At 39.8% G+C, this 18,959-nt stretch overlaps 1 long non-coding RNA gene across 1 annotated transcript in view; it reads right to left on the bottom strand.

The window, feature by feature from the left end:
* Nucleotides 1-8,929: 8,929 nt before the first annotated feature.
* Nucleotides 8,930-18,959, bottom strand: part of LOC128315927 (uncharacterized) — a 220,878-nt gene continuing 210,848 nt past the window's right edge. Inside the window, exon 5 of the long non-coding RNA XR_008299138.1 lies at nt 8,930-11,545. This is a non-coding gene — a long non-coding RNA (uncharacterized LOC128315927). The remainder of the gene's footprint in view (nt 11,546-18,959) is intronic.

Raw genomic sequence — 18,959 nt, 5'->3', positions numbered from 1 at the left:
TTGGGATTTACAAAGCTACAGATGGCACAGTTTAAAAACAGAGGCATTTGTCCCCTCATTACCATCCAGTATGGTGGCCATGAGGTAATGATAGGTCTTATTGGTCAATGCAAATATTAATGAACACTTGCTTTGTACAAGGAGCTCTGATAGGTATCCTAAGGAATATTTAGAAGTTTGGCCCTGATTCCTGTCTTTATAGAGGGCAAAAAGGCAAAAATAAACACATGAAAATTAAAATGGCAATACATGATTAAATTGTTCAAGAGAATGGATAAGAAGCCATCACAGGGCAATACATAAAGGACTGTCATTCATGTGATTATAGATAATAAAGTGTTGTGAGAAGTCAGATGGGGAGATATCTTTCAGGCCAAGAAGGTCAGAAATACTTTAAGGAAGAGATCAAATTAATCCTTTACGACATTTTAGGTACTTTCATTCCCTCCCACCTTAAGAAGAGCATTTATTCTTGGCTCCTTGCAAGAAGATATTACAAGATATTGCACTATCTTTTACAACATACCCATTGGCCAGAGCTCCTTGTTGTGTGTGTAAAGGAGCTATACGAGCACATCAGGGCAATGCATCATTAACGCCTACTCTACTAAGAATCACAGACCCAGACCACAAAGCATTAAGTAGACCCTGTAGAATAGATGGGAGAGTGGAGAAAAGACTGTGGGTGAGAGGGAACGGCATGTGCTAAAGCAAAGAGAAAGATCATGGCAACATGTCATCATAAGACTGAAGGTAAGGTTACAGAGCAGAAAGAAGAGCTGTAGAGAAGAATGCTCATAGGAGAGGAAAAATGCTGGAAAGTAAGTTTGAAATGGTGAGTTAGAGGCCCCTGGGAGCCAGGCTAAGGAGTTAGAATTCCATCATATGGGCAAAAGGGTATCCATGAAGTTTAGGAGCTCAGCATGGTCAGAGATAACTGCACAAATGAATTTAGGGAAAGTGTTCAGGAGAGATGTGGTCTAGAAGACAGTAATGAAAAATAGCTCAGGTGACATATGATGAAGGTCTAGGCAGTGGGTGTGGCTAGAGACTGGTGTCAATAACTGGATGTGATGAATGACTGCCTAGGAGGAAGAGGAAGGGTGATGGAAGGTATCAGGAATTCACTCATCAAGTATTTATTAAGTGCCCTTTATGTGCCAGGCATTATTTTATTATTTTTTTGACAGAGTGTGAGCAGGTGAGAGGGGTAGAGGAACAGAGAGAGAGAGAGAGGGAGAGAGAGAGAGAGAGAGAGAGAGAATCTCAAGCAGGCTCCATGCTCAGTGCCAAGCCCATTGCAGGGCTCGATCCCATGATCCTGGGATAATGACCTGAGCTGAAACCAAGAGTTAGTTGCTTGACAAGTGAACCACCCAGGCAACCCCAGGCATTATTTTAGATTTTGGGGGGTGGGTCCATCAGAAAAGCATAAATATCCTTGTGCTCATTGGAAGCTATATTGGAATAGGGATAGGCAGAGTAAACAATAAACATAATAAACAAGTACAGAATATGCTAGAATCTGAGTATAGCTGGGCAGGATAAGAAGGATTGGGAGCACCAGGAGTAGGATAGGGCAAGTTTCATGGAGAAGGTGGCATGTTAGCAAAGACGTGAAGGTGAGGGTGATAGCCATGCAGATATCTCCAAGCAAAAGGAACAGGTAGTGCAAAGGGCTTTAGCAATGAGTATGTCATGTTCAAGACACGTCAAGGAAGCCAGTGCATCTGGAGAAGAAAAAAATGAGGAGGATCATAGGAGATGAAGAAACAAGTGGGGGGAGGCTTTGTATCATGTAACACCTTATGGATCACTGTAGGAACTTGGGCTTTTACTCTGAGTGGGATGCAGATCCACTGAAGGGTTTTGAGCAAAGGAGTGACATAATCTCTGTTTTAAAAGGATCACTCCAGCTGCTGCACTGAGGAGAATCTGTAGGTGGCAAAAGGAGAAAGACCAGCTAGGGGATCTGAGAAGTGATTCCAGGGAGAGGACACAGATGCTTGCACTAGAATGGCAGTGGTGCAGTAGTTCCCACGGTGGAAACAGCAGGCAGAACATACATTCCAAGGACAGGGGAGGGGACAAGAGGCTTTGCTCAGGTGCAGCTCATGGGCAACTTGTAGTTATGTCTTCTTGATGACCTATTCCAACACTACTACTGGCTATTTTGCTTATGACCTTATTGGTGATCTAGTTACCCATTTACTAGGCATTAACTATGCACAGAGATACTACATGACCAGTCTGGTGCGCTGGGAATACAAAGATGAGGAGGGTGCAATTGCTGTTCTCCAGAAGCTTATAATTTCTACTCCTCTCTTCACAGGCCCATCTTCATGCTACTGGGAGTTCAGAGTTTCCATCTCTACATCCTCATAGCTAGCTACAGGGAGAAAAAAGGAAATAGGCAGAGAGAGCAATTATCTCTTTTTGCCATCTTTGCTTATCAAAATCCTACTTAACCCCTCCATGGCCCAAATCAAATGCCACCTCCTTAATGAAGTCTTTCCTAATAAACCCAAGGTGACCTTTATCTTGTTTAAGCCAAAGCTCCTTGGGTGGGGGTTTCATATGGCCTTTAACGCACAGACTCTAAAATTACATGCTTTGTATACATTTGCATGTCCCAGCTAAAGTCGGAGTTACTGGAGGTCAGTGTTCTGATTTATTTTTCTGTTTCTGACTTACTTTTACATCTGACAAAGATGGAATTCAAAGACAGGTATTAGGTGATCAATGAACGTTTGCTGAAAGAATGAATGAATGAACAAAAACATAACTTACTGAAGGCCTTCTGCTTCCTCCCTTACCCCTTTCCTTTCTTCCTCAGCACTAGTAAATGCTGAGATTTTCAAAAATATTTTTGTATACTACTTATTTGTTTTTCTGACTATAGAAGCAATATATGCATTGGAGAAAAAGGAAAATGTAAAAGAATAAAAATACCCCTAATCCCAGAATATAGCCACTGTTTAACATCTTAGCATATTTCCTTTCAGTCTATGCATATGCAAGATTCAAACAAAATTGCCATCATGCTCTTTGTAAAGTTTTGTATTCTAGCTCAGAGATATGTCACAGCAAGAATGTCAATGCCCATACATTTCAGGCTGAATTAACACAAGTTGGAAAAGGAGGCTGCCCTAGAATATTCTTGGATCAAACTAAAGGATGGGTTTCTATCCATTAGTTTCACAATCTTCTCACGTAATGGTATCTCCTGGAACCTCAGTAATTGTTCATTTATTAAACTGGGGAAGGGGCACCTGAAGGACTCTGAGGTCCCTCTGCTTCTGAGAATGCTGTATGACAATTCAGTTGCATTTTATGGGGGGAAGTGGGATACTGTTGGGTGTAGTTACTCTGAAATCTTGAGCTAGTAATAAATGATGAAAAAAACCTGAATCTCAAAGAGGCCAAGTTCATGGCAGAGTTCAGCTTCAAAGCACTATTGTCTAAATCCAAGTCTGCCCATATTTCTTGGTACTGGGATTCTTCTCATTTAGAACCAGAACTAAGATGAGGTCATGTCTAGCTGCTGGTTATGGGAAAAAATAAAGGGGACCATCAATGCTGAATCAACTTCCAAGCCATCTGTGGTGTTGTTTTCCAACACTAGGATAGATGCTGGTTCAAGAACGCAAGTGAGGTAAAATCCTTTTAAAGAAGCTTAGATTCTTATTGAGAGGGCAGGCTTGTGTCAAAACACTATCACATACTGTCCATGGTTATTTACTAGTCAAGAGCCAATAAGCATTGCAGGACAGGGATGGTGCAAGCTGTCAAGGCCAGGTGGAAAAGGTAAAGCCAATGACTAGTGGGAATGTCAGGAGGTTTGAAAGCCAGGAGAGGGAAGTGGGATGCCAAAGCCCGGGAGCATAGCAGGAGTTTAAAGCAGGGGAATGGCCAGGTGTAAGCAGTCAGAATAGCCAACAGAAGACATCGAAGTCCCAACTCAACAAATCCAAGAGATGGGCTTCTTTGCCAGTCTGGGTTCAAGCAGCCAATGTGTACGCACTAGGATTGAAACATTGCTTTGGGTCAAATTGCTGGTATTCCTTTTGAAAAATCTGTGCTCCTGAGACCCCACCTGCACTCAGAGCCCGATGTCTAATTCCATCTGACCCCCATTTCCAGGACCTGTATCATAGTAAGATGGCACCACAGACCTGGGCTAAGTTTAAGCCACATAGTTTTGGGTAAGAGACTCCACTTCTTAGCCTCGTACTCAGACTCCTTAGTGTAGCCACCCTTTAGACCCCATCTGATGGACTTTAGCAATGTCTATGAAGACACAGTATGGCAAACATGAAAAATTTCGTTTATAAAGGAGCTCACTGGTTAAACTAACTGACAGAAAGTTTCTAAGCACATTTTCAAACCTAACACCATACCAAGGGGTCATGAAACCAGAATTTTGGTCACTATAGCTCCTGAGGTTTGGAACTCTGTTTCTTTCTTTTTAAAATAAGAGAAATAGATTAGATTATCTCAAATTTCATTTTTTAAGTAAGTATTTTATTTGAAATAATTTCAGATTTTGAAAAGTTGCAAAGGTAGTACAAAGAGTTCTACTTTCACCAATTTCCCCTACTGTTCACATATTACATAACCATGACCCATTCGTCAAACTAAGAAATTAACATCAGGGCATCACTATCAACTAAATCAGAGACTTTATTCGTATTTCACCACATTTCATTGTGACTCCAAAATACTGTTGCTTTAAGAAATGAAGGCATCTGGTTTTATTTGTTGTTTGTTTTTTGATGTAATTTTTAAGGGCCTATTTTGGGGTGGAGGAGGTCTAGCGGTCATGTACTCATACTTTGGGCACAGGCTCAGGAAAAAGTTCTGAAGTGGGAAACAGATGCCAATCAGAGCTTCTAGGCTGAAGATCCAGGGACAAAAGAATTGGCTGGTAGGGATAAGGGCCAGCTATTGTGGGTAAGAAGTGAGTATGTGGTATGGTTGTACATTTTATTCAAATAATTCCAGTCTTCTAGCCCCCCACCCTGAAATCTCAAAGTCTCAACATAGAGCAGGGAAACCTCGCTTCTGAAATAGCAGAACTCATTACATATGTACTTGGCAATCCATTCTTTTCAACTTGGTTGATTTTGCTTTGTGTTTTCATTTTTAACAAGGATCTAGTCTGGATTAAGATGGCAAAATATATATAAGTGGCCTCTAATTTACATATGCTCACCGGAGCACTGCAGTAATAACCATAAGCTAATCGATCTTACGTTTTTAATCGGTTTGGTATTTTCTGCCTTTCTAATTTTCTAATTCATTCTATTTCTTGGAAATTAAGCATTAATAATTCTGAAAGGAATTTCTTCAAGTGACATCACTGTTACAGCAAATTAGTTAATATGTAGACTAGCACAATAATTCATTGAAGGCTTGGGAAGACCTCTGATAAGCATGCAGGTAAAAAAATGTGAGTCACTGTAATGACAAGTTTATAAATATTAGCTCCTTTATTCCTTTATTACTATTCCCATTTTACAGATGCAGAAACTGAGAATTATGGATATAACTTGCCCAATTCACACAGCCATGGAAAATGGTGGAACTGGGATCCCACCTTCTCAACTTCCCTGTTCTGAGAACTAGTTCTAAGAACTAGTTGTAAAGACATGATTAATACACATGAGACAATTAGAGGGACATTCAGTAGTGTAGCCATCAAAAAGAATTATGTGTAACGGTACTCAGAACTGCACACAGCTATATAGCATTAATGTTTGTTTAATGTTATTTTTTGATCCCAAAGACTAGAATTATCATTTCCCCTCCCCCACCCTTAAGTTTTAAACTGGCACACAATTACTACAGTTAATTAGTGGTTACTTACCTTTCCATCTCCTTTGGTAGAATACCAAGCCCATGGACCAATTGTAACAAAAAAAAGATGAAGGGGATAGAGGCAACAGGAAAGGAAGAGGGAAGTATTTTACATTTTTCAGAACCTGAATAAGAACATCTAATGTTTTATGACTGGTTCAAAGGGAGAGAATACTTCTGGAAAAACCAACCAACCAACAAACAAACAACCTTTCAAAAGTTTCCTTTTCAAAGAGATTATCATTTCTAGAGACAAATCCCACTCTCCCTTTCCAAATCCATCCTTTTTTCCTTGAGAAAATATTTTTTAGAAAATAAATACATCTGGACAGTTTACAAAGTCCTCAGAGGCTGAAAAACTAGCTATAACAAGGACTGTACTTGACACATTTTTCTTCAGGCTAAGTTACTTCATTCAAGGTTTTAATGTTTAAATAAACTGCTGCCCAAATCAATAATCTACAAAATCATTCACTCGGGGAGAGGTCTTCAATCCTTCTGCCCCATTTAAGGCTGATTTGTATGGTGAATGAATGCATTTTATTATATTTCAGACAGTCCGCTCCTAGCACTCCTGAAAGAGTGGGGAGTGTATTTTCAGTGAAGCTAAGGCAAACCTCATACTATGGTTCCACAAGTAGTACTTAGTACAACTAAGAGATTGAATCTGATTTGGGAATGCGAGGGGGCAGACCTTAGGAAAATGTTCTTTGTTCCTTGTCACTCACACAGGCAAAGCAGTGAGGGGGTTGAACAGGCAGACGTTGAAGCAGGCTGGACCAACTCTGTTTAAATTCCAGTTCTGCTAATTGCTCACAGTGTCACTTTAAGTAAGGGGCTTAACCTCTCTGTACCTTATCCTTAACTATACAATGAAAAGAATAGAACACTTACTTCTTAGGTTATATAACTGATATACAAATCTTAGCCCATTATTATTTATCATAGACTTATAGCAAAATAAATTTACACAACTTACATTCCTAAAGACTATAGTTTCTGAGGCTCGACCCTGTCCCAGCAAACCCTCATTTAAGTTTTCTGAGGGAGAATTGTGTGCCCTCTCCTGAGACAGCTCTGCAATCCGCTCTCTTCTTGCTTCCACACAGAGCACAGAGTATTCCCATTGTAGATCCCAGCAACCCCAAAATTTAAAATTATACTCTGTAATAAAATTTTCTATCTTCCTGGTCAATAGTTATTATTGGGAAACAAACAATGATCCTATGAAACTTATGTAACAGTGAGGAAAAGTTCATTAAAAAGTAAACAGGTGAACACTTAGCACCCCTCTCATCCCCAGACATGTTATTTTATGCTATTTTATATGGGGATCAGGGATGACCTCTCTGACAAGGTGGCACTAAAGTAGAGAACTGATAGATGTGAGGAAGTAATCCAGACAGAGGCATAAACAAATTCAAAGGCCCTGAGGCAGGGATATACCTGATGTGTTCAATGAATGGCAAGAAGCCTAGAATAACTGGGAGTCCAGCAAGCAAAACGGGAGAGCAATGGGAGAAGAGGTCAGAGAGAGAGGCAGGCATGGCCATAATGGGGCTTGTAGGCCACAGTAAATGGTTTCAATATTTCAGTGGGGATCCACTGGAGGGTTGTGAGAAGAGGGCTGACCGATCTGATATATGTTTTAGAAGGCTACTCTGGCTGCTGGTGGTGTAAAGGTCATTAGGGTTCCTTGGCAAATAGAAGAGAGGGACCAGGGAGGCAGTGACTACAATGTGTGATGGTCATCCAAGAGGATAGTGGCTTTGGCTGTGATGGAGAGGGACAAAAGGGCTAGATTCAGCTAATATTTCAAAGATAGAGGCACTAGATTTGGTGACGGGCTGTGCGTTTGACAGTGGGTGAGTGTGTGTGGAAAGGGGCAATGAGAGAAAGAATGACACGGTAACCCAAAACTTTCTTAACATTTAATGAGACAGAGCTGATTACATGAGTCTCTTAGCCATCTTTATTTGTATCACCAAGGCTGAATACACAGTATCAAAGCCACATCATCATCTAAGAGCTTGGTTGTATTCATTCACTAACTAAAGGATCACTGATTCAACAAACATTCCTACCCACTTTGTGCTAGACACTGTCCTAGGTGCTGAAGATGGAGTGCTAAAATAAGACCCTCTCTCTATACTTAGCAAAGTTTCCAATTACTCCATACCACAGCTCTTAAAGTTGGCTGGGAGTAGTTAACAACGCAAACATTAAGTGTGGGGATTGTGAGGATCCACCTACATACAGTTCTCTGAGATCCCCATGTGAGTTCCCTGCTCCATGACTGCATATTCTGCCAACTCCTCTCCATCTTGGCTGGACAATCCTGGTCATTTAACCCAATTAACTCAGCTTTATCTACTCCTAGAAATCCTGCCCTGAATCTTCCCTGCCCCCAGAAATGTTGAGTCCACTCATCATTCTTTGTGATCTGCTCCTTGAGAGCACTCCTCAGACTTCCTATGGTAATTATTAGTTTGCATATCTATCTTCCCTGAGTACAAACATCTTTACAAGGACCACGTCTTAATTTTTGTGTCTGTAGAGCCTAGAACAGGACCTGACACATAATAAGCACTCAATAAATATACAAGGGAAAAAGGAATGAACCAAACAATCAGATATAATTGCCAAATATGCCCTCTTTTAATTTCACCATTGACCTAGAAGCTAGGGACTATAAATTCATACCTCTGAAATACCACGGTGTCTACTGCTTTAACTTCCACCCAGAGAGATCCTAAAACTTCATCTGTTCGGGGCGCCTGGGTGGCACAGTCGGTTAAGCGTCCGACTTCAGCCAGGTCACGATCTCGCGGTTCGTGAGTTCGAGCCCCGCGTCAGGCTCTGGGCTGATGGCTCAGAGCCTGGAGCCTGTTTCCGATTCTGTGTCTCCCTCTCTCTCTCTGCCCCTCCCCCGTTCATGCTCTGTCTCTCTCTGTCCCAAAAATAAATAAACGTTGAAAAAAAAATTAAAAAAAAAAAAACTTCATCTGTTCAAGATTTATTGAAGATATGACCTTGAGAAGGAGATTTTTGAGTATTCACTATTCCTTGAATGGGGCTCAAGTGCTGGTATTTTCTAAGTTAGAGAATCTGGAAAGAAACTTATTTTTCTCTAGCCATGAAAATCTTTCTGCAACAGAAAAAAAAAAGGAGTCAAGCCAAGAAATTCAGGCTTCACACAAACCTCACTGTCTCTAGAGAAGAGCCGTTTTTTTGTTTGTTTTTTGTTTGTTTATTGTTTTTTGCTATTAAGTATAGAAGAGAATTCTTAAAAAGAAAATTAAAAACTAAGCTTCAGATAATGGTGTTCATTTTTTGAGACTAAATATCAATGGGGAAGTAAAGAACATTAAAGGTCTTTACCATGGAATGTGGTATTGAACATTAAAAAAATAGGCATTGGGGACTCCTGGAAAGATGGCATTTTGAGGACATGTGTCTGACTTACTTCCATTATCATCTTTGAAATGATAAATAGAATATAAAAATGAACAAAATGCCGTATCAAATTATAAATCTGGAAAAGAGGACATAAGAAACTTTGAAGACTTTTGATTGATAAAGTTCAGGTGGGCTACAGGGAAAACCATTTATTTGGGGGGTCAGCAAACAAAGGGCTATTTTTGTAATTCAATTTCACTGGAAGCCACCAAGCTTATGGCTGTCTTCTCAATAAAACAGCAGATGGGAGTAGTTTTTACAGAGATAGTATCACCTGGAAAGCCTAAAATATTTACTATCTGGCCCTTTACTAAAAGGGTTGGAGCTCTTTGATCTATTCCTACCCCTCCCCACCCATAAAGGAATAGCTTACCTAGGAAGTAAGAGTAAGACATCCACTAACTGGGAGGGATTAGGGCTAGAAATTAAGGCAAGCAGATGGACAATCAGCCTCTGCAAACACAGAAACACCAATGGCCATCCCAATGAGGTAGGCCACAGCTGTGTGACTCCTGAGCCACCAATGGTATCGTGGGCTTCCCTCCACTAGGCAAAGACATGAAGTGGTATCCAGATAATTCCTGCCTACCATCACTAATCATTAATTTTTCAGCTGAGAGGTATAGCCTCCTGACACACAGCCTCTGAATTTCGCATCTCCCCTATACCCCCAGGCTGCTTCAAGTACACACTGGCAAAGGAAAAAGAAACTTCCCCCTTTGGCTAAGAGATTTGAAATAGAGCACACACAGAATCTGACAAGACCCACCTCAGTCCCTAGTTTTAGAAAAGCATATAACTCCTTTGTAAAAAATAGGTACAGGTAGCAAAATCACTAAAAAAAAGACAAACTTTCTACAGTTCACAAAAGGAGGACCCAGACTGAGAAATCTGAGCTAATGTCTTCCAAAGAAAATTGCTGTAGAATAAAACAATTTTGACACTTTCTAACTTCATTCTCAACGTATTCTAAGAGGCTGTTGTGTGTATGAAACTGGAACAGGTAGTCACAAAGAGGGAAGAAAAAACTTCACTGAAGCAAAAAATGCCATCGCTAAATTAGAAAGTACAATCAAGTCAGTAAACAGTGTTGTCATGCCAAATCAAACCTGGCCTCCCAAAAGACAAAGATCCTTCCAGTTTGTAAAAGGTTTAAGATGTTGGCAATCCGAAGATATACAGAGACATCATGGGAGCAGAAAAGGCATTTCTATAGGGACAACCCCAAGGAGTAAATATGCACCAAAATACATACAGTTTATGCTTTTACCCACATAGTAATAGCTTTCCCCATTTCCAACCATTTTACCTCCATTTCTTTTTCCACATCCATAGCAATTGAAAATATTACCACGTAAAGTAGAAGGGGAGGGTGTCTGGGAGTTTAATTGTGTAAGCATATTCCATTTGATGCTTTCACCTTTTTTTGTACCCTGACATCTAAAGTACTTGTCAAATAGCACACCAAAAGACTCAGATCCGACTGATTGTAATGTCCTAGTATCAAAACCTCTAATTATATATATGCATATAAAATACACATATTAGGTAAGAAAAGTGCCACTTTTCGATAAATCCCACAGTCATGAGCAGGAAAGGAAGAAGCTCAGTGATTCTGGCCCAACTATATCCTGATCCAGGGGTTCTTAAAGCAGGGTCTCCAGAGCATCTGCATCACCTGGAAACTTGTTAGAAATGCAAATTATTGGATCTTACCTCAGACCCACTACATCAGAAACTGGAGGGAGGGACCCAAATCTGGTTTTAAGAAGCCCTCTAAGTGGTTCTGATGCAAATCACAATTTGAGAACCTCTGCCATCACCACACGCACAAGATAGGCTAATAAAAGGCCTTAGGACAGTGGTTCTCGATCTTGGTTGCATATTAGCATGACCTGAGGAGCATTAAATATTTCTGATGTATTCTGAACCCCAGAATAATTAAATGCGCATCTCTGAAAATGGGTCCCTAGGACTCCAAAAGGGAATCCCAAACATGAGTAATGGTGCCAAGGTAAGAAATGAAAATATGTGCCTTGAAGAAGGTACCAGTTGATAGAGACAAGAAACAAACCCAAGCAATAATGCAACTTAGGATTTGAACTGTGCCAAAGAAATAAAGAAAGATACCTATAAACTTACCTGATCTGAAGAGCAAATGGAGAGAAAGTCGAGCTGACACAGGTCTTTGAGTTTTTCTTTCTGTTGGGTGCACAGGGGAGCACACCTAAAAACCATGAAGATAAAAGAGAGTCATGGAAAGCGAATTCAGGACACGCAACTTATCTGTGGTTCCCAAAGCTGTCTGCATGTTGGAATTCCCGGGGAGCTCTGAAAGCTTCCATGTTCCGAACCTCCCAGAGAATGTAATTTAGTAAGACTGCAGGTGCCTTGAACTATGGATGTTTTTAAGGATCCCCAGGTAAACTTAATGTGTAAACAAGTTTAGGAACCACTATGATATATGTTGAATAGAGATTCTAGGAGAATATGACCAAGCACATGGGAGAAGAGCACAAAACAGCAAAGAGAAGAAAATGCTCCTAAATGAAAAAAGTCTGCACCTCATCATCAAAGGCGCTCGCCAGTGCTTAGGAAGACATTAAAAGACACCAACTCAAGTAATACCTTCCTGACTTGTTGAATTTCAGTGACAAAGAAAATATCAGAAAAGAAACCAGGCAGGGAAAAAAATCATGTTAATATGCAACTCAAAAAGAAAAAGGAGTGACATCTACAACTTCTAACCAGAGATAGTAAGACATAAATAATAATCTGAACACAATAACCCGCCAAATTCTCATTCATATGCAAAGGCAACCAATGATATTATCTTTGGCTACAAAATCAGATAAGAATCGTGAAAAGAAGAATAAAATTGAGAAGTCAAAAACGAGGGCGTTTGGGTACAAAAAAAAATGGTAGTAAGTGGTGCAACCACTAAACCGATGAGTTCTTAAACCTGGCTGTACATTGCAATGTCTGGGGAGCTTCTAAGAGTACCATTTCCTTGTTGCTGTGCCCAGATATACTGACTTAATTGGTCTACAATGGACTCCCCCAAAAGTATTTTTAAGTAGTTCCCCAGGTGATTCTAATGTGCAGATACAGTTGAGAATTACTGTACTAAAGTACAGTTAATTAAAGAATTATCACTAATAACAACTATTGAAAGATGTATAATGAAAATAATTAAATAACAATTTGGCTCTAAACTTCCATATTATATTGACTCCTTCCTCGAGGGAAAAACAATTAAGTCAGTGTATTATTCCAGTCTAAACAGTTCTGCCTGAGGGACGTTCTCAGTGCCCACAAGCAGCAACCTGGGCTATTGTGTATGCCCATATCCCTCAGAGGTCAGGGAATGTCTGTCTCCAGCCCCCAGCTGAGACTCAGATCCAGTGGGATAACAAAGTGGGGAGGTAGGGAAGGCTGGAGCTCAGGAGGCCACTTGTGCTTTTATTTGAGTTAGTCTCCATCTGTGAAGGGAATAGTATCCCTTATACGTGCCACTCTCAAATAATGCCTCAACTCCTGTGCAGCATGCTTGGGAAGGGTGGGGGCGAAGTAAATAAGTAACAGAGATGTTTCATCAAACTTGGGGGTGTTGATTTTTCAAGAGAATAAATCATGAGAGATAAATTAAGAAAGAACATAGTATGAGGCGCCTGGGTGGCTGAGTAGGTTGAGTGTCTGACTTCAGCTCAGGTCATGATCTCAGAGCTCATGAATTCCAGCCCCGCATCGGGCTCTGTGCTGACAGCTGAGAGCCTGGAGCCTGCTTTGGATTCTGTGTCTCCCTCTCTCTCTGTCCCTAACCCACTCGCATTCTGTCTCTGTCTCTCTCAAAAATAACATTAAAAGAAAGAACACAGTATATATACAATTCCTTTTCTTTTTGTTTTCAATTTTGAAATTAGAGGAAAAAAGCATGTGTGGTGGTAAAATTTACTTAGCGAGTGTAACCAAACAAAAGTGTAAGCCAGAATTTCTTGACTTCAGCACTACTGACATTTGGGGCCAGATGATCCTTTGTCGTGGGGGTTGTCCTGTGCATTGTAGGATATTTAACAACATTTCTGTTGTCTACTTGCTAGATGCCGGGAACACAACCCTTCCCTCTGTTGTGGCAACCAAAAATGTCTCCAGACTTTTCCTGATATCCCCAGAGGGGGGTCAAAAATCACCCTTGAGTGAAAACCAGTGGTGTAAACTAAATTTCTGTATTCTTTTAGAAAAATCAGAGATTCATTTTCACCCTCCCAGGTTTGTATTCAATAAGATGCTGTATTTTTACGTTTTCTTCTTGACATTAGAGATTAAAAAAAATTGGTTCATATACATTCTGGAATCATGTAAAGGTAACCATTAATAGAAAGAAAACAGACTTTATATCATCTAAATCACTTAAGATAGAAAAAATAAAAAACCAATGCCTACTGGAGTGCCTGGGTAGCTCAGTCAGTTAAGCACCTGACTCTTGAATTCAGCTCAGGTCATGATCTCAGGGTTTGTGGAATTGAGCCCCAAGTTGGGCTACACTGAATGGAGCCTGCTAGGAATTCTCTCTCCCTCCCTCCCTCCCTTTCTCTCTCCCTCTTCCTCTTTCTCTCTCTCTCTCCCTTTATTTCTCAAAATAAAAAATAAAAAAAAAAAACAATGCCTATTTGTCAGGGAACATAAATTACTAAAAGCACAAAGTTAAAACATGATGACAGAGAACCAAACATAACTAGTGAAAATGAATGTGAATGGGATAAACTTCCCCATTAGAAGATGAAGAAGTGCATGTGAGGGTCAAAAACCATGTATTTGACTATTAAGGAAAAAAAAAAAACAATTAAAAGTCCATGCAAAATTCACTTGGCAAAGCAAACCAGAACCAAGTAGGAGCAGGGATATTATTTTTCAGACAAAGTTGAAGTTAAAGCTTAAAGCTTTAGAACCCAAAAGATTTATTCTATAGTTAAGTTAAAATAGTCTTGAACACAGAACACAGACTAATGAGCTATTATTATTTTCTTCTTTCTATACTGCTGTAATTTCTAAACTTAAGTTCCTTGAAGGCAGCAGCTGTATCTTATTTACTGTGTATTCACAGTGCCACCGTGTCTGCCAAGGAAATCAACCTCATTTATAAATGTTTGTTGGCTAAATGACTATGTTTACATGATCCATGCATCCTGATTAAGTTCAATGATTCATTCCCAAGTGCCTGCATTTCCTGGTCTATAATATGACAAGTCTCATCTCTCCCACCTCTATATTGTGATGTTTTATCCTCCCAGCCCCTACTTTTTTAAATGTCAGTTGCCTAAATGATGCCTTGAAATTAGTGTCAAGCTTACAGGACATGCAGACATTAAGGATCTCCCACATTAAGCAGTTTATATTGAGAAACCAGTTATTAGTCTCAAATGCTATAAGACCTATATTCAGCAAAACTATAAGGTAGTGTTGCTATGAGAACAGTCATGTCAGATGGGATTACATTTTGACAGCTCTTTCTAGCCCCATATCTTTCAGAGAGAATATTGCTTGGGAAGGATAGGCAAGCCTATAAGCTCTTTGAGATTAGCCACACTGTTTTCGAGTTTGCTATCCCCGAGCATGGCTCACAGTAGGTGCTTAGCAAATGGGTGTAGAAGGTGAATTAAATAAAGGTCCCACATTTTTCTTTCCTGGATGGGTCCCTCAAAGTCCCATTCTCTCCCTCTAAATTTCTTAGTAACTTGAAATGAGTCTTTTAAATATACAACCTACATTTGAATGAGGAGGGTGTGACTATATGGAACAGTCATAATGGCACCCATAACATGGTGACATTCAATTTGTCACCACTGAGCTAAAACTGCTGTACAGAGGAAGCCACAGAAAATCATGACACTTACACCCAGCAATTGACTGAAGCATGTACCCATCCCTCACCCATCCTTCCTGTTTTCTGCCCCTCCAAATTAAATAACACAGAAGAAAAAAAATCAGTCTAACAAGGGCTTATTTAATGTTCCAGACTGCCTCAAATCCATATTGATCAAGTTTCAATTTGAAGCTGGAGCCTGCAGCAATAAGTGAGATCAATATGAGGCCTTCAAATATCTCATCTGCTAAAAAAAAAAAAAAAAAAAAAAAGATTCTAACACTGTACAAAATACTAGGTGGATGAAAAAGTCAGGGTTTTTTTTTAATAAGCTATTTAAAAAGATATAACCAAGTACTTATGCTTATGAGAGATTTGAACATTTTCAAACAGAGGAGAAAAGATATTTTTAGGCAGAAAAAAAAAGGAAATCACTAAGACTTGCTTAAAGCTCTTACTGATTTAGGTGCAAGGTTTACCTTCTATGTTTCTATGTTTTTTTTCCTTAATAAAGTTCTAAAAATACCTGTTGTGGATGCTGAACATGGCTTTTTACATTTACTTCATCAGTGAGTTCCCCTTATGTGCCCAGCATTGTGCACAGTGCTAAGAAAGATCCCAAAGGAATAATGTATGACATAGCCCCTATTGTCGAGATAGTTGCACAATCCTGTGTGGCAAAGGGGAATGGAAAAAACAGAAATGATTAAGATATAAAACAAGACAATAGTGCATTAAAATCAAAATAAGTGATCCAAATAAAGACTTTTTTAAAAGACTAAATAAAAGCCTTAGGAAGGCAAGTAAGGAATAGCTTGAAGAGTGAGATTTGGAAAAAAGAGACCTCTGCCAGTAACTGTTTCCTTAAGATAATTTCCAACCTTTTCGTGTACATTTCCTCAATTATAAAACAAGGAATGTGATACATCTACATCATGAGGCTGTTGGTGGGAACAGGTGTCAAGAACACAGCTGGCAAGTGACAATTTAAAGAAAGGAGATCTGTGTTTATCCTCACAAACCAAAAGACCTAGCACAGGAGGAATGCCTTATAACCTGGCAGAATTGGCGAGGTGGAGAAAAGGTGAGTTTGGGCAGGTCATTTCGTTTTCTGGGTCTCAGTTTTTTCAGCAAGGTAATGAATGCATGTTTTAGCACACTGCCTCTAATGCTGAGAAACAAGTGACCCCAGAACGTAGTGGCTTAATACGACATTTATTTTCTGCACTAGCTGCAATGTAGGCAGTCCTTGGTGGGGACATTTGTCTCTTCTCTATAGGGAATCAATCAGGGAAGCTCGAAACCTGGGGATTTCAATCATCTGAAGGTGGTTGATAACTGTCTGGGATCTTAGTTGGGGCTGTTGGCTAGAGCACCTACATGTTGCTTCCCCCTGTGGCTCATGCTTCTATATAGCTAGTAGCTGGGTTCCAAAGGTAAATGCACAAAGAGTGAGAAACTGTACCCTTTCCTATGACGTAGCTGAGAAGTGAAATAGTTTCACTACCCCTACATCTTAGTGGTTGGAGCCTATGTTGGTTCACAGAGACGGAAAACTGACATCACCTCTAGATGGGGAGTGGCAAGACCTGAAAGAACATGTGATGCTAGAAATATCACTGTAGTTATTTTGGGGAACTACAGTGTGCTACACCTAATGTACTTCTTAAGACGTTTGTAGTCAGTGGTAATAATAACAGTACTAAAAAGGGGACCCTTGATGCAAGATGTCAACAACTAGCAAGGCATTCAGAAAACATGTATTTATTATGGACAAAAATATAAATAAGACACAGATCACACAAACAACTATAACTTAACATGTTAAATTCTAGAACAGAGAACATGAAAAGCACTGGAGAGAAGAAAAGAAAAGAAAATTTTATGGAGATGGGACATACTTCAGTGACAAGGTGGCCACCATGGGGTTCAGGAGCAGATCCAGGTTTTGTGGGGTCTGTACCTTATACAATTTGAGGGCCCTTGTATAAGAAAAATAATATAGGGACACCTGGGTGGCTCAATCAGTTAAGCATCGGACTTGGGCTCAGGTCATGATCTCATGGTCTATGAGTTCCAGCCCCATGCTGGGCTCTGTGCTGACAGCTCAGAGCCTGGAGCCTGCTTCAGATTCTGTGTCTCCCTCTCTCTCTGCCTTCCCCTGCTCACGTTGTCTCTCTCTCTCTCCCTCTCTCAAAACTAAACATTAAAAAATTAAAATAAATTAAAAAAGAAAATAAATACAAAATTACAAATGCAAAATCAGGTACAGCACCTTTCAAAGGTCCTGTGAAAGTAAGGGGCCCTGACACTTCAGCTTCAGGATCACGGAAAATTGGCTCTGAGGATATCTAAATCAAAGAGGAAAGGAAGTGAGACCAAGAGGGAATGGACAGAGTTGGAGAAAATGGAGGGATTGAAGGATGAAGGGCCTTACTAAGGATGAAGAGATCAAAACAGGGAATAAGACAGTGAAAGGGCAGGAAACATCTTTGGAGGGGAGGCAACAGCAAGGATTAAGGCCCAATTCAGAGCTGGCTCTGGTTTGGAGAGCCTGGAATGCCAGGAAATACAGTGTGAACAACTAAAATTCACTGGAAGATTCTGAAAATGGGAGTGAAATTATTTATGAAGTTTAGTAGAGAGAAAGGATCGGAGTGGGGAAAACACTTGTCACAGACAATCTTTTGATACCTATAAGCTATTTGTCAAAGTCTCGGACCAGATAATTGGCATTTAGCTTTACTGCTTCTGTTAAACACATCAATGGGTCATTCATAATGGCCCCAAATGGCAAATCAGAGTATTTTAAAACATGGAAATATTAGGTTTATTTTTGGCATATTTGTTCTTTGGGACATTATTATGAAATTCTTAAAATTATATTTATGAAGTCTTGACAAACAGAAAACCCTTAAAATTTCAAGTGAAAAAAGCAGGATATAAAATTATGTATCTGTATATATATACATGTGTGTGTGTGTGTGTACCTATGTATCCCATGTATACATGTACTTTTAAGCTAAATACAATATATTTGAGTACACATAAAACTATTATAAGAGAACATCTCAAAATAGAACAATGTCCTTAATTGGTTGCCAAATGGACATTTTTTCACTCTTTTGTCTTTATGTATTTTTAATAATGTGCATGTATTGATTTAATAATTGGATACAAAAAATAATTTAAAACATCATTTTTCAAGGTCTATTCCCAAACAGTACCTCCTCAGGAACTTTTCTGATGCCTGATGCCTCTCCACATTACCCCACGTCCCCAGACCACAAACATGCATTCTTTTCTTCCAAACCCATCAGAAGCGCTTGTATTTCTCGTCACAAAATCATAGTCAGCATTCTGTGCTAGCCTCTGTAATAGTGCCCACAAGCACATAAATCCCACAAGGAGGTACTAAGGCTGCAACCCTATTTCAGTACCTTGAACATACGTGGTGTTAAATACTAACTGAATTGAGGGGCACCTGGATGACTCAGTCGGTTAATTATCTGACTCTTGATTTTGGCTCAGGTCATGATCTCATGGTTCGTGAGCCCCACGTCAGGCTGTGCACTGATAGTACAGAGCCTGCTTGGGATTCTCTGTCTCCCTCTCTCTCTCTGCCCCTCCGCCGCTCATGCTCTCTCACTCTCAAAATAAATAAACTTAAAAAAATAGTTACCAAATTGAATTGGGTTCAGGATATGTTGGCAATTATGTAGGACAGAGTAAAAGGTATTCAAGCAATAAGGTACATGTGACAAGTTCCATAAAGGGA

The sequence above is a fragment of the Acinonyx jubatus genome, chromosome B3 (assembly GCF_027475565.1).
Source record: "Acinonyx jubatus isolate Ajub_Pintada_27869175 chromosome B3, VMU_Ajub_asm_v1.0, whole genome shotgun sequence".
Lineage (NCBI taxonomy): Eukaryota > Metazoa > Chordata > Mammalia > Carnivora > Felidae > Acinonyx > Acinonyx jubatus.
The sequence above is the reverse complement of the archived record's forward strand: the minus strand, read 5'-3'. Positions and strand labels throughout refer to the sequence as shown.